This window comes from Monodelphis domestica, chromosome X (genome assembly GCF_027887165.1).
Source record: "Monodelphis domestica isolate mMonDom1 chromosome X, mMonDom1.pri, whole genome shotgun sequence".
Classification (NCBI taxonomy): Eukaryota; Metazoa; Chordata; class Mammalia; order Didelphimorphia; family Didelphidae; genus Monodelphis; species Monodelphis domestica.
Window position 1 is genome coordinate 44,907,236 of NC_077235.1, and position 16,717 is coordinate 44,923,952.

Below are 16,717 nucleotides of genomic sequence, written 5' to 3' on the forward strand. Positions count from 1 at the left end.
ATAATGTAGGACTGAAGGTGAGGGGATGGATTGGGGCTGGTTCTGAGTGTCATCTGCATAGAGATTATAATTAAACCCCAAAGAACTGATGAGATCACAGAGAAAGAGAAAGAAAGACTCCAGGATGGAGCCTTTTGGGAACATTGACAGCTGGGGGGGGGTGGCGGCGATGTGTGATAGAGTTGATTGGCCAGTCTCTGAGGAGACTTGGAGTAGCGAGATAAGTGAGAAGAGAAACAGGAAAGAGCAAAGGCAGGAAAGGCCCAGAAGGAGAGTGTGATCCGTGGCATCCTATGTGCTGAGTAGGGGGAGCAAGATGAGACCAGAAAAAAGATCATCCTATTTAGCAATCAAGAGATCATTGATAACTTTAGATAGAGTAGTTTCAGTTGAGTGATGAGGTGAGAAATAAGATTGGAAAGCGTTGAGGAGTGAGAGGAAGAGTGGTAGCAAGCATAGACAACTTTTTCAAGGAGTTTGCCTGAGAAAGAGACATGCAATGTAGGATGATAGCTTGAGGATGTGGTCTCGTCTAGGCAAGATGTTTTACGGGTAGGGAAGACTTGGGCATGTGTGAGGCAGTAGGAAAGGAATCAGCTGATAGGGAGAAATTGAAGCAGGAAGAAGAGGATTAGAGGTGCAATCTGTTAGGGAAGATGGGGAAACATGAGATCAACTGTACACAAAGAAGGGTTGGTCTTGAGTTGGAGAAGAACCATCTTTGTCATACCGAGGAGGAGAAGAAGAAGATGATGTGTAGGAGTAGATGATAAAGAGAATGAATGGAAAAAGAGGCAGCTCACATGAAATGCTTTCATTTTCAAAGTTAACGTAATAAGAATGCTCCTCAGCTGAGGGAGGGAACAATATGGGGTTGGGGGTGAGAGGAGGGAAGAGAAGATTTGGAATAGCAAGTTAAATAAAGTAATCACTTGGGGAGGAATAAAAAGGCTGCCTTACTGCAGTGAGAATCCAGTTGAGATTGGAAACCATGAATTTGTAATGTAGCCAGTTCTCCAACTTCATTCAGGGGCTTGTGAATAACAGAGGATAAGGCAGATGGTGGGTGTCTTACAAGGCTGAGATATGGCTAGATATGAGGTATGAAAGGACCAGGAAGAAAGATTTGAGGAACTGAGGGCAATATAGAAGTGAAATGTCTAGTTATTGGGTTGAAGTAGGAGAGGGAGGACTGTGAAGTCATCTGCTCAGTGACCTTAAATGGTGACACTCAGACCTAAATTCAAACCTCCAGGAAAGGCCTGATGAAGACAGAGAACAGGGGGACTATCGCCCCATCCCAGTTCCTGGAAACATTGCCCCCTTAATGCAATCCATGATCATGTTAGCCTTTGTGTTTGCCACATCACTCTGTTGACTCATAGTGAGCTTGTTGTTGTTGTTGCTCTGTCATGTCTGGCTCTTTGTGGCCCCGTTTGGGATTTTCTTGGCAAAGAGCCTGAAGTGATTGGCCATTTCTTTTTTTCTAGCTCATTTTACAGATGAGGAAACGGAAGCAAACAGAGTTAAATGACTTGGCTAGGGTCACACAGCTATTAAGTATCTGAGAACAGATTTGAATTCAGGAGAATGAGTTCTAACTCCATGTCTGGTGGTCTATCCATTTCGCCACTTAGTTGCCCCATGTTGAACTTACAGTTCACTAAGCATTTCCCTCCCCAAGATCTTTTCCCAAGAAATCACAGTCCAATTATGTCTTATGAGGTTGATTTGTTTTGGTACCCAAGTATAAGACTTCACATGAATTCGTACCTGAATTGCATTTCATTAGATTTAGCCCAATCTTCTAGGTCCTGGCGATGCAGAGGTAGATGATGCTAATGGGTGACGTTAACACAGTGTATTAAGGTTTGCAGAATACTCTACACCCATTTTAGATTACATTTACAATGACCCAGGAGTTCTTATTCCCCTCTCTTCATTTCCCCCATAAGGAAATTGGGGATCTGATAGATTGTGCCTAGTCTATGTTCTCACAGCTAGTTGTTTCCAGAGGTGCTAGTTGAACCCAGGTCTGTCTTGGTTTCTGGTCCAATCTCTTCATATCTCCCATAAATGAGCCAAGCACTGTGCTGGGAATTTAATAATAGCAATAATTTATTTCTAGGGATAAGGCCCAGCCCTATGATTTCATTGGCATAGGGAGCTCCTTGGTAAGGAAATCCCCTCCACCAGCGCAGGTGAGCCCCTTCTCTGCAATTCATAGTCTTATGAGTGCGGCTCATACCAGGTTAAAATGTAATTGGCTGACACTTAACAGAATAATCAACAAATTAAACAAGGACAACAAAACAGAGATAATATTGAGTTTTAAAACCAAGTCAATATTCTGCCTACAAAGATGCTTAGGTGAGGATTAGAGGCTCCCATTAGTATTTGACTTAGACGCCGCAGGCCTAGAGCACAGAGCAGTGCATTGACATACTGTCAGGACTTCAGTCCAGGACTCCCGGTGTAGGACAGCTCTCTTTGTACTATTTGTTGTTGTTGAGTTTCAATCATGCCCAACTCTTCATGACCCCATTTGGGGTTTTCTTGGCAAAGATCCTGGAGAGCTGGTTGGCCTTTTCTTTTTCCTGTTCATTTTACAAATGAGGAAACTGAGGCAAACAGGATTAAGTGCCTGGCTCAGAGTCATGTAGCTAGTAAGCATCTGAGGTTGGATTTGAATTCAAGAAGAGGAGTCTTCCTGACTCCAGGCCCAACATTCTATCCACTGAGGCACCTAGCTGCCCCCCTTTCTACTAAACCTAGGTACATCTCATTTATATAATTCTTTGAGCTTTTGAATATTATCCTCACAACAATTCAGTGAGGTAAACAACCAAATATCATTCTCATTCTATAGATGAAGGATATTTAGTGGATGAGTGACTACTTCAGGGTCATACAGCTCTTAAATGCTATCATTGGTATTCAAAATCAGGGCTTCTGACTCCAAGCTTTCTCAGGGTTGCAGAACTACTAAGTGTCTTGAGAATGGATCTAAACTCAGGTCTTCTTAACTCTAGGTTCTGCAGGTAAGGAAGCTGGGCTTCTAAGTTAAATCACTTGCCCAAGATCACACAGGTACAAAGAGTCAGAAGGTCCTCTGACTCTAGTGGCAATCCCCTTTCCACTACTCCACACTGGATCTTTTTTCTATTCTATATACCCTTTATTTGTGAGTTTATCATCAGCAAGGGTTCCAATATTATCTATGTGTAAGGCATGACCAGATCTGTACATCTGGCTTTTGCATTTCATTTGGTTCCTGTCCCGAATCTCCAGCTCCTTGCTGAATGCATCTCTCTGTAGATCTGAATTTCAGTTGGCATGTTCCAAATGGAACTCTTTGCCCCTCACCCTACCCTTTTCTCCAGCCTTCCCTATGGCTGTTCTGAGCACCACCATCCTTGCATTCTCCTTGGTTCAAAGCTTTGAAGTCATCCTTGACTCTTGTTTGCCCCTGTCCATCCACCCAATAGCCTAATCTTCCTGATTCTCTCACATCTATCACACTACGATGTCTCATATCCATCCTCTTCTCTTTGTCTGCGTAGCTTTTACTCCCTTCCAGTCTCTCATCACTTATGGCTTTCTTTCATTCTTTTCTATCTCCAAAAACCTGTCTTCTGTATAAATGCCAGGACAATCTTCCTAAGACATTAGTCTATCCCCTATCCCCAAATCTGGAGTCACTCCCTATCACCCCTGGAATCAAATATAAGCTCCTCAGCTTAGCATTTCAAACCTTTCCTTGGCTGACTCCAATCTGCCTTTTCTGATGTCTTTAGGTCTGCCCAGGCCCGTTTGCTAGTTCTTGAGCTTCTGCACATTCCATTTCCTGCCCCATGTTAGGTATTTGCAGAGACTTCTCTTTCTTTATCATGCCTGTGATTTTCTTCTCTCCCCTCTTTCTCTGGCTTCCTTCATTGCTCACTTCAGATGCTGCCTCCTCTAGAATGTTCATTCCCTATCCCTCTGCCTTGTTCTTTTTCCTTGCTCATATCATCATGTACTTCACGCCTCTGGTCTGTCTAAGGTCTTTAATGGTTGGGCCTGTTTTTTATTTTATCTTTTTGTATCTGTTTTCTAGTGGATGCCTTCCACCTCATTCGAGTATCTTGCCTACGGAAAGTGTACATAAATGCTTGCTGGGTAATTTTGCCTGAATGGATAGGACCATGTCAGGAGTAGTGTATTCAGCTGGGGGGGCATATTTTTGCAATGAAACTGATGAAGTGATGGAGAAATGAAGACTTGGTTGCCGGGGCTCTTTGAATGTTTAGCCCAGGGAAGAAGAGACTTGATTGGGTTTGGGAATGGAGTGGAAAGGGATGGATGGAAGGAAGGCAGGCGACATGACATGGGAGCTGGCTTCAAGTGTTTGCAAGTTGATCACATGGAAAATTCTTTGGATTTTCTCTATTCAGCTTGAAAGAGGACAGGCCCGGGAGCAATGGGTAACAGACACAGAGAAACAAATTTAGATTTGATGTCTGTACCAACTCGCTACCCATTAGAGCTGTCTGAAAGTGGCATGGGCTGCCTCAAAGGGTCCCTGCTTCCTCCTTCCTAGAAACCTTCAAATAAATTCTGGGGAGGGTTGGGGATGAGAGAGAGCAATTGTACTTACGGTTATGGGTTGAGATAGATTGACTCAAGAAGTCTTAATTCTGAGGTTCTGTTGAGGCTTCATCAGGAATGTGGCTACTGAATGCAGCCTTGAAGAAAGGAGAGGACTTCAGCAAAGGAAGGTTGGGAGGGAGTCCATTTCATGGGCAAAGGATGAGGAGAACAAAAGCCTGGAAATCAGAGAGAGAGACAGATTAGAGCTAAGTATGGACATTAGTTTAGTTTGGCTGGAATGAAGAATACATTAAGGTAATTAGCATAAGTTAAGGCTGGAATACATTAAGGCAATTAGCATGAGCTAAGGCTGGAAAGGTAGGTAGAAGCAGGCTAATCCATCTTCCATGTGATAACTCTTCAGATATTCGAAGACAGCTCTTAATATTCCTCTCCTTACCCCAGGTCTTCATTTCTCCAGATTATACATCCCCAGTTCCTTTGACCAGGTCTCTCGAGGCATAATTCCTATTCCTCTCCTCACCTAGGTTCCCCTCCTCCAGATGCTCACCAATTTGACCAAAATACAGAGACCAGAAAAGGGGCCATTAATCTACAATACAGTAGCAAGCTGTCCTTTGAATTTAGGCCCCTTATAAATTGGCTATCAAATCCCTCCCTGATGCACCATTCTCTTAAAGAGAAAAGACTTTGTTCCTAAAAAAAAGAGAGAGAAGTTTTAGGGTGTTGAGGCATGACGTAAGTATCATATAGGGTTAGGGCATAGAGACTTCCTTGGTCTACAGAATTCCCCGGTGAATAAATTCCTTCTATCAATGTAAGGCGGCACTCTTCTCTTTATCTTAGACAACATCGAAGGGTTAAACGGCTGGGCTACTGCTGTGGTCACATTGCTAGTATGTAACAGGAGTAAGAGCTGAATCCAGTCAAAACTAGCTCTCTGGAGGCAGCTGGGTGACTCAGTGGATGGAGAGCCAGACCTAGAGACAGAAGGTCCTTGGTTCAAATCTAGCTTCAGATACTTCCCAGCTGTGTGACCCTGTACAAGTCACTTAACTCCCATTGCCTAGCCCCTACCTCTCTTCTGCCTTAGAACCAGTACACAGTATTGATTCTAAGACAGAAGGTAAGGGTTAAAAACAAACCAGCTCTCTATTGTTCCACCATATTGTTCCTCTCATATCAAACCATAGGTATCCGATATGAGCCTTTTATGGAGAGAGATGGGTACATCATCATCATCATCATCATCGTCGTCATTATCATTATCATCAGCTATTGGAGCCAATAGAGTCTAGGCTTTAAGCATTGTATGTCTCAGAGTATTCTAAAGGGATTCTCCTGAACCCTCTCTCTCCCTCTCTGCTCTTTTGACATGGCATTGGGTGTTGACTGCAGAATGGAGACAGTGTTAGTGTCAGTGGCTAATGTTAAACCCTCTGGCAGAAACAGGGGTTAGTAGGTGTCTTTGCTGATTGCCTTACCTTTGGCAGTGACCCCAAAGTCTGTTGGCATTGTCTTTGTGTTGACATGTTGAAAGCTTACAGGAGGGTGGGCGGGCCTGGACGTTGTGATTCTTGGCTCTGATCCTCCATTTTGAAGAGCTCTCAGAGGTGGTTTAGGTCATTTCAGAGATGTCCCCCAAGGGTTCCACAGGTAGTCAATTTTCCATTGTTCTTCCCATACCCTATCTCCAGGCCTCAGAGAAAAAGATTAGGAAGAGTTGGAATGGAAATACCACTGCTTTATTGGCCAATCTAACTTTTTAAAATATCCTCTAGCAGGTCTAGACAGAATTGGGAAGCATGTTTTTGGTACTCACTGATGTGTGCCCCTCTTTTTGGTATCAATTTTTTTCTCTTTCGTCAATTTTGGCATTTCCTTTCCCAGGCTTTATGTGCCCTAGACATACAGTCAGATGCATACTAGCCCCTTTTTAAATGTTCACTGGTTAATAAAGGGATCCATATCTGTTCTTTGGATACCGACTCTCTCCCCACTTTCATCTCTTGGTGTTTCATATTGCCTTGCACCAGAAGGAAGGGTTTTAGAGATGTGGCCATTGAGTGGCTTCCCTGATGGAACCTTGTTACCAGTAACATCAAAACTTACCAGATCCCTTCTCTCCGGTTCAGTGGCACAGAGGAGTCACACATGTTGCCGATAGCCACATGTGGCCCACAGCATTCCTTAGTGCTGCCTGAACCTGACTAAAATATAATTGGGAAGGCAGCTAAGTAGTACAGTGGAGAGAGTATCAGGACTGGGATTAGAGGTCCTGGGATCAAATTTGGCTTCAGATATTTCCTAGCTGTGTGAACCTGGGTAAATCACTTAACTCTGATTGGTTAGCCCTTGCCACTCTTCTCAGAATTGATAATGAGACAGAAGGTAAGGGTTTAAAAATAAAATAAAATATAAGTGGGAAATACTTACCCAATTAAATAAAAATACAATAAAATACATCTAATATTAATATATGGTTTTTAAAATCAATATGCAGCCTACAGGAATCCTTACATGTGGTTTAGTGGCCCTGGTTTCTATTTGAGTTTGATGCCACTGATCTAGCATGTTGGAAGGTTTTCCATAAAACCAATCCTTACAAGGTGTTAACAGATAATGGCTAAATGTGCATTATCACCCCCCTTTCATTTGCATTTTAACTAAGGATTTCTGCAAATGATTTCTACCTTAACCCAAAGGAATTATTTGAATAACAGATTATCAGTCCTTTTGGGAAGGAGGCTAAAGAAACCGAGAGGCAGAAGGGAGAATTTTCCAGCATTTTTCAACTCCTTCGAAATAAGAAACCATCTTTGGCCTTCGATTTCATAGTTTGACCCTAGGGAGACTGGGGTCTTTTGTTTTTGTCTGGAATGGATATAACAGTGAATTCTAGTGTAATATGAGAAACTGGTCATTTTCCGTCTGAACGGAGATGGAAAGTTACAACCGTTGTCTTCCTTGTATGTGTTTTCTTCATTTATCCATCTCTTCCTGTCATTTTTACAGGGCTACTACAGTTCGATTCAATTTAGTTCCATTTCAGAGAGGGAACTGTGATTTAGTGGTAGAGAGTTAGCTTCAAAGCTAGGAAGACCTGAGTTCAGTCCCCTATTCAGATATAGACTGCTTTGGGGACCCTGGGAAAATCATTTTACTTCGAATGGCTCTAGACTGTGCTACAACTATAAATTTCCATCTAGTTGGTGCCTTGCATTGGTAGAGGGATGTTCCTCATCGAAGAGTACCCTGAGTCCACAAAATAACTAGCCCTAGTTCCTGGATATATTAATTTTACCTTTGTCAAAAGGATACTAAACTTTTCACTGTGCAAGGCACTGAGTAGGACCCTGAGATCACAGATATGAAAAAGAGAGAGTTCCTGCCCTCAAAATGTTTCCTTTCTTCTAGTAGAGAATGGCAGGTGCCTAGATAAAATATAGTGGAGACATCACAGCATTCCTAATACTGCTATAGTCGTAATAGTTGAAATTTCTATAGTGCTTTGAGGTCTGCTAAGTTTAGATATATTTTATTTGACTTGTGAACCTATGACCTTTCTCCCCCATTTTACAGATGGGGAAATTGAGGTTCAGAGAAAGTAAATAGCTTGCTAACTGGTGTTAGAGGCTGGATTGAAACCCAGTTCCTCCAAACTCCAAGAGCAGTGCTCTTTTCTCCAGCATTTAGGAGTCTAGTGGGCTGGTAGCTGCATGTGAGGATGACATTCTGAAACTTCAGTAAGCCAGGAAGCTGGGACTGTGTGCTGATTTCAGAGCTCATGTTTCTCGGTGCTCCTTACACCTGAGTTCTGGAGGCTGTTCTTGTTCTTAATTGACTTCTGGGCAGGACTCATGTTGTTTATTTTTTTTTCTCCCTTTACATGGCATATGCTTTCTGTTGTTCTCTCATCTGTCTCTCTCATCTGTTTCTGCTTCTCTCACCTTTTCTTTCCTTCGTTTCCTCTATACATCTTGTCAACAGATGTCATCGGCTCTCAGATCTAAGTTCCTCCCTCTGCGAGCATCCCAGGCATCAGACTCCTGCTTCTCGCCTGGACTTTTCTCCCTTGTTAGCTGGTCCGGCCATCTTGGGCTTAGTAACTCTAATGACATTTTTCCCCTTTTAAAAAATGCATCTTAAAGGAAGGGACCTTTAGACTTATTATATAACTCATTTAAATGGAAAAATAAAAGCTTAGGGTTTATTTTTTAAGCCCAACTATCTATGCAGCCCTTCAGTTAGATAATATTTCCAAAAATATATCTTGTTAAGAGAGATGCACTTCTTGAACAAGCATATTAATTATAGTTCTTAAACTTGGGTATCATGTAGCCAGGCTTCAGCGTGTCGGAGAACCCATGTTTAACAGCAACAATTAAAAGTGAAAAGTCGATTGCAATGGTTCTAGGTGAAATTGACTTGGAGATAGGAACCATTTCTCGAAATCCTTCCAAATAAGGAAGGTGGCATTTCTGCAGCTATGGAATTGTGGATGAGTAAACAGCCAGAGTTCTTAAAATATTTATCTGGCTGTTGAAAGAATATTAAGTAAACAACATGGTTTGCATGGCCCGGCTTACATTTTGTGAAACCTCTCTGATCCCTGCCTTGAAGAGGGGGGAAAATTGACCTGCTTGTTTTTCCATTTGATTTTCCTCTTGGTATATTTTAACCTCGCCTGGGGGGTTTCCAGGGAACATTAGAGCTTCCAGAGAACTCGAACTTTGGGGACTCAATTTTTGCTTTTGGAGATCAGAGAACAATATATGAACGATGAAAGTGGCAGAGGGGGATTGGGCGATGCTCCTAGGATTGGAAGCCCGGCAGAGACCCAGACCCCAGCTTGGTCAACAAGTCTCCTTAGCTGCTGGTGTGTCTGGCAGGCGGGCCCGTGACAAATTTCTGTGTGCTCATTTGCCTTGTGATTTGCCTGCCGAAAAAAGCAACACCGAATAGTTGTGTCACCAAAGGTGAAACTTGGCCCTGAGCTGCTCTCTGCCGGGCTGTGACGAAGCTTCTTTCCCAGGCCGTGTGCGTCCGGGATGACTTCTGGGGGCCTCGGTTGTCTTGTCACTTGGAGCAAAATGAATTTACCTTCCTGCGGCTGGGCAGCTGGCACCCTTTCCCCTGAATGCCATGCAAGGAAGCTGCTCTCTTGGAAGACAGTGGATGTTCTCAACACAGCTATTTCAGGATAATGAAGCAGCCAGGGAGAGGAGAGGAGAGGACAGCTCTGGCCATCAACAGAATTGTGCAATTAGAGCAAGGAGCACACTGCAGCAAACCAGAAGGGAGGCAGAGTTTAGATTGTGGTCTCGGGCAGTAGCATGGTTCCAGGAAGCCAGGCCCCAGACCTGGGGTTATTGCTATCATAGCAGCAGCGTGCCTGCCTCCTCTCCTCTCCTCTCGCCCCTCCTATCTTGCAACCCTCACCACAGATCCAGTATTTCCTCATCCCTGGGGCCTTCCATTCTGTGGCTTTCCAGAAGGGCAGGCCTTCCTCAAGAGAAAGGACCATGGAAAAGGCAATATGGTACCTCTGACAGCAGTCACTGGGGTCAGAATAAGGCAAGCTAGCTTCTAGGCTTGCCCTGGCCAGGCAATTCTTTCCTTTTTTTCAAGCCCCAAGCACAAAATTGGAAGCATTGTCCTTGTGCTGTTTGGCCAGGGAGTGATGTGGTCCAGTGAAAAGGGCTGACTTTGGTGCTGGAAGGCCCGAGTTCAGATCCTATCCCCAACACTGCTCATATGACCTTGAGCAAATTTCTTCAGTTCCTGATTCCACAGCTCCTACCTAAGTAAATAAAATGAGAGCATTGTACTAGATGGCCGCCGAATTCTCCACCTTTAGATTTGTGGTCCTGTGTGTGGCCTTGGTAAGTGACTTTGCCTCCCTGAGCCTCAGTTTCCCCATCTGTAAAAGGAAAAGGATTGGACTAGTTCTCTTCTGTGGTTCCATCTACCTTGAGATCCAGAACACTGTGCTGTAGCAGAGCAGAGCAAAGGAGTGTCCATGTGTTGGGTGGAGGGAAGAGGTAGGAGTGATTAATGTAGTGGTTACTGAGAAGATGCCCTCGAAGAATTCTTATTCAAGCAAGGGCATAGCATGAGCCAAGCTTCCTGTTTCCCATGATCCTAGCTAGAGCTACTCCTTTTAATTAGATTAGTTCTGTCTATTTTCAAACACTAGCTGTGGGACCCTGGGCAAGTCACCTGACTGTCTGAGCCTCAGTTTCTTCATCTGTAAAATGGGAATTAAAACAGTCTGTCTCACTGAATTGTTGTGAGGATTCAATGGGAAAAGCTAGATAAGGCAAGCGCTGCATAGATACCCATTATTAACCTCTGAAAAAATATTACTTTGGGCTCATCATAGATTGTAGCTCTAGAGTTTGAAGGGACTTAGGTGACCATCTAGTACAACAGTCTTATTTTACACGTGAAGAAAACCGAGTCCTCTGTTAAATGGCAGCTAGGTGACATAGCAGATAGCGTGCTGGCCGCAAGTCAGGACAACCTGAGCTCAAATCCAGCCTCAAGTACTTCCTAGCTATGTGACACTGTTTGCCTTCATTTCCTCTTTTGTAAAATGGGAATAATACTAATAGCACCTATCTCCCAGACTTGTTGTGCAGATCAACCAAGAAAATAATTATAAATCACTTAGTTTAGAGCCTGGCACAGAGGTAAATGTCCTAACAATTATTATCCTTATTATTATTAAATGACTTGGCCAAGGTCATATAGTAAATAACTAAGATTTGAATCCAAGTCATTTGACCTCAAACCCAATCTTCTTTCTACTTCACCACACTCCTTCCCCATAGGCTGTGGCTAGGAATCACTCCACAACCATAGGCCAGGCATTGTGCTGGCTGGTCATTCAGTCAGCAAACACTTATCCAGAGCCTGCTATGTGTTAGCTGCTGGCATCTACCTGGAGATACCAAGTCACAAGTGAAATTGCTCTTGTTCTTATGTAGCTTACATTCTCTGAAGTGAGGGCACATGTTCCCAAACACAAAATCTGTGTGAAGTGGACAGGGTGGAGGCCCTGGCAGCAGGAGGGAACAGTTGGTCCCCAAGACTTAAGGAGAAAGGCCTCTGTTCTGTGGGAGGCAGTGTGCGAAGCTCTGGATATACAAAGATAGGCAAAACACCTTCCCTCCTCTCCAGAAGCTCACAGTCTAATGAGGGAGACCACATACAAATAACAAGGTACAAACAAGGTGGATTCTGGGTAAAGGCATGGTGATCTCAGAAAGGTGAAAGGTGATATTTGAGAGGAGTCTTGAAGGAAGGTCAGGAGGGAAAACATTCAAAGCTGTGGACACAGCTGGTGGAAATGCTGGGAGGCCAGAAATGGAGCATGATGTCTCAGGAAGGGCACATAGGCCTCCATATCTGAATGAGAGACTTGGTAAATTGAAGTAAAGTTAGTATAAGAGCCCTGGGAGGGAGGGTACATAGGGGCCAAGTTATGAAGGGCTTCGAATACCAGAGGTTTTGATTTTTGATTCTGGAGGTAATAGGGAGCCAATGAAGTTTACTGAATTGGAGAAGGTGATATAGTCCTACCTATCCTTTAGGAGAGTCACCTTGGCAGTTGAATAGGGTTTGGATGGATTTGGGGAGAGGTTCAAAGCAGGGAGACTAATGAGGAAGCCTTGGTAATAATTCAGGGAAGCAGCGAGGAGGATACGTACTACAGTGGATGCTGTGTGAGCATAGAGAAGGGGACAGCTGTGGGAAATGTGGCAAGATTTAGCAATGGTTTAGATGGATATCTGATGTGATACTGTGGAGTCAAAGGTGGCCCTGCCATTGAGGTTGTGGGCCTGGGTGTCAGGATAGTGGTACCCTTGGTTAGTAGTAGGGGTGATCAGAAGAGAGATGGCTTTGGAAAGGGGAGATAAATGAGTTCTATTTTAGACATGTTGACTTTGAGAGTCCATTGGAACATCCAAAAGGCCAATTTGTATAGGACTGGAGCCCAGAAGAGAGATCAAGGTTGGATATAAAGATCTGTGAATCATCAGCATAGAGCTGATAGTTGAACTCATTAATAGCATCAAGGGAGAATGGAAGACCAGAGGCAGAGCCTTGAGGAAAATCCATAATGAGTAGGAATGACATGGATGAAGAGCCAATCAAGCAGACAGAGGAGAGGTCAGGCAGAAAGGAGAACCCGGAGAGAGAGTAATACCACTAAGTCCTAGAGAAGAGAAAGTATCAAGGAAGAGAGAGTGTTCAACCATGCCCAATGCTCCAGAGAAATCAGTAAAGATGAGGATGGAGAAATGGCCATGAGATTTAACAGTAGACATCATTGGTGACTTTGGAGAGAGTGGTTTTAGCCAAATGATGACTGTAGAAGAAGCCAGACCACAGAGAGCTTAGAAACAAGGGAGAGGCTAGGAAGTGGAGGCACTGATTCTATAGCCTCTTGTAAAGGAGTTAATACATATTTCATCACTAAGGGCAGGAGAGAGATGGGACCAGAGTTGGCAGGAATGATTGGATCAAGTGAGTGCCTTTTGAGGCTAGGGGAGACATGAGGGTGTTTGGAGGCATTGGGGAGGCAGCCAGGAGATAGGACAGTTGTAGATTGGGTCAGGAAAGACCCCATATGCTATATGACAGGGGGCCAAAACTGAGATTTGAAGGCAGCCCAGTTAGGGGGATGGTGAGGACTGAAGAAGTCATAGAAACTGAAGAGTAGGAAGGGCTCTTAGGTGCCATCTACTCAAATCTGTGTCTCTCCAGCAGTTAAATAGACCTCCAGTGGGACAAAGTGAGATAGTGACTCCTGAGGAAGCCCAAGTCACCTTTGAATAGCCCTTAATTGTTGGTAAGCTGTGCCTGGCCTAACCTTCCTCTTTAGCATCTACCTATCTAACTGCTCCTGGTCCTCCCTCCTTGGGCCCAAAAGAACAAGACTCATTCTTCTTCCATACAGTAGCTCTTTAATTTCTGTTTTTTAAACCCTCACCTTCTGCTTTAGGATCAATACCATGTATTGGTTCCAAGGCAGAAGAGCCATAAGGGCTAGGCCATGGGGGTGAAGTGACTTGCCCAGGGTCACACAGCTGCGAAGTGTCTGAGGCCAGATCTGAACCCAGGACCTCCCATCTCTAGGCCTGGCTCTCCATCCACTGAGCTAACTAGCTGCCCCCAGCTCTTTGATTTCTTGAGGATATCTGTCCTGTATCTTGGTGAGTCTTTTCTTTTGTAGGTGAAATAGCATTAGATGGCAAGTTTCTTGAGGGCAATCAGTATCTTTTGCAGGTATGGTTTGTAGCCCCAGTGCTTTGGCACAGTGCCTGGCACATATTAAGTGTTTAATAAATATTGATTGAATTGAAAAATTACTTCAGAAAAATCCCCCTGTGATCAAAATTCAAGGCCCTTCACTCCCCTGGACATTTTCCAGCTTAGCGGTGACTCTTGTTTGGGGGCCTTGATTTCCCCTGACCTGGCCTGGACAGATGCTCTTCTCAGGAGCTTCCAAATCCTGTTTCCCTTGAATTCTCTCTCTGAGGTCTTGTTAATTGTCCATAATCATTCCCCTCCCCCTAACACACAAACCTTGTGGGTGGGGATTGGATCCTCCTTATCCTACGGCTATTGCTCTGTAAATACTTCCACACTTTCTTCCAGATGCTGCTAATTGAGTTTTACTGCTTCCTAAATCCAGGGTATTAGGGAGCTCTGCCTAATTTTGGAGACTCTCTTGCTGAATTCCTGGAGTCACATCTAGGCCCACAGTTAGTATGTGGATGGATGCCTTTCAGGAGAGAGGTCTTAGGATCCCTGGGTAGGTAGTGAGCTGTTCGATCTAGGCTCTACTGGAGTTACAGAGAGCTTTGGACTTTTTTCAGCTTGCTTTTCTCTCTTTTTTCAGTTTGCTTGGCCAATTGGGGGACTTTTCACACAGGTTTAGTTTAATTCAAAGAGCATTTTTGGTTGTTTAGTCTTTTCAGTCATGTCTGACTCTTTGTGACCTGTTTTAGATGTGTTCTTGGCAGAGGTACTGTAGTAGTTTGCCATTTCTTTTTCCAGCTTATTTTGCAGATGAGAAACTAGGGCAAACAGGAGTAAGTGACTTATCCAAGATCACCGAGCTAATATGTGTCTATGGCTGAATTTACACTCAGGTTTTCCTTGCTCCAGGCTGGGCACTCTCTCCACTGTGCCATTTAAGCATTTACTAAGCACCTGCTATGTCCCAGGCACTGGGCTAAAGCACTCAGGTTCAAAAGACAAAATGAGACGACAGTTCTTGCCCTTGTGGCATTTACCTTCTACTGAGCAGATCTTGCATTTTTTGTAGTTTATTTAGTCTATTTAGAAATACAATCTCTGCTTGTAATAACAAGTGAGTAATTTCTTTCTTTGTAAGGTGCCTGGTGTCAGGGAAAGAATCCTAGCTCCCGTCAGGTTTAGTGTGGCTGACAGAGATAATCACAGGATCCAAAACTGGGAGCTGGAAGGGTTGACCGATAAGGTGGCTGAGGCCCAAGGTCACCCAGGAAGGAATTGGAAGACTTGGGATTTGTAATTGGTCTCTGGGACCAATGTTATTCTTTTTCCTCTGCATCCCACTGGCATCCTAAAGCCTGAGCTGCCATCTAGTCCATTTCCCTGTTGTCAGACCAGACATGAAAATCCAACAGCAAAAATGGTTAATGAAGACATGAAACAAAGTAAGGAGGAAGGGAATAGAGTAGTAAAACCCTGCTGCTTCCATATACATAAAGGAGTATGATCTCCTACACTCCTTCAGATGCAGGGAAAATGCTAGATGGCCAGAGAGGAAACCTATAATGTCTATAGTGTCTCTCAGGGCCTCTGTCAAGAGGTTCCTCTCTCTTCTCAAGAGCTGGAATGAAGAACCAAAGCCTGGGAGGGCAGATTGAACCGTGAATCATCATCTCTGCTCCGGTGTCACCTACATTCCTCCTGGCCACCTCTCTTCTATCCCTTCCCTGTTGTCTGCTGGCTCTCTCTCTTCTTATTTCTATCTCTAAGTTTGGCTTTCTGATTGCTGATGGGAGACTTTCTAGCCTGAGTCAAATGGCCTCCTCATTCCCTTTTGTGTAGACTTCGTTCCCTTTTCTGTTGGTCATAGATCTTGGACTTTCTTAGTGTGTTTCTAAATCTTGTAGGGTCTCACCATTTAGAACATTTTTCACCAGTCCCAAAAATTCTTTGGTTCACGTTTATGCTATAGGCCAGCTTCTAGAGTGGGTACTTGTGGCCTTTAGAGCCCTGGCAAAATTCCCAGATTAGATAGACTTGTTTTTGGTGCCATCTTGCCTCTTTTTCTTTACCTGGCTGCAACTTTTTGGCTCTTCTTTCAGTACCAAGTTCCAGGATGTTGCCTGAAGCTTTTTGCAGAAGCACCCCACTCCAAACTCCCATATTACTTCTCACTCGGCCTCCACCCCGCCCCCCCCCCAGCAGAACTCTCATTCTTAGTTGTTGGGCAATCTGATGAAAATGATTCATACTAAGATGTGAATGACTAAGAGGTTTAGCTACCCCCACCCCCTTTCATGGTATTTGAATTTTAAAAGAACTTATAAACCCAAATGAAATTCTAATTTATAAACTGTGTGTGGGAAACATATGCCCTCCATTTTTCACTCTGAGACACCTCCATCTTTACCTACCAGTCCTGGTCAACACATTTTCAGGGATAAAGCTAGGTAGGAGGCTCCATGTTTTGTTGAGTTCCATTTTCCAAAGAGAGGAGCCACTTTATAGCTGGTTTCTGGTAAATCCCAAGTCATCTTACTCCTATTCTTTTCTTTGTCTGTCTTCCATCTTTTGGTATCTCTTCTTTCCTAGCCATCCTTTTGGACCTTGTAATCTTTCCCATCGTTGGTCTATGACTAATGAAGTCCCTGGGCTTAATTCCTTCAGTTAAGATATTTTATATTAGAAGATGTTTGCTTCTATGTAAACCGAGGTCTAAGGATATAAGATGGCCTGATTTCTGGAGCAGCATTTGGGATTTTGATAGAAAAAAATAGATTTTTGGCCATTTGCTTTTAGAAATCGTCCCCCTCCTTCTTCTCCGGGGCCCTAAGCAGCCTTTGAATTGATGGGA

At 43.8% G+C, this 16,717-nt stretch overlaps 1 protein-coding gene across 5 annotated transcripts in view; it reads left to right on the forward strand.

The window, feature by feature from the left end:
• The window catches only part of FGF13 (fibroblast growth factor 13), a 510,824-nt gene that overhangs the window by 22,830 nt on the left and 471,277 nt on the right, over positions 1-16,717 (forward strand). The gene's annotated exons all lie outside the window — the stretch shown is intronic.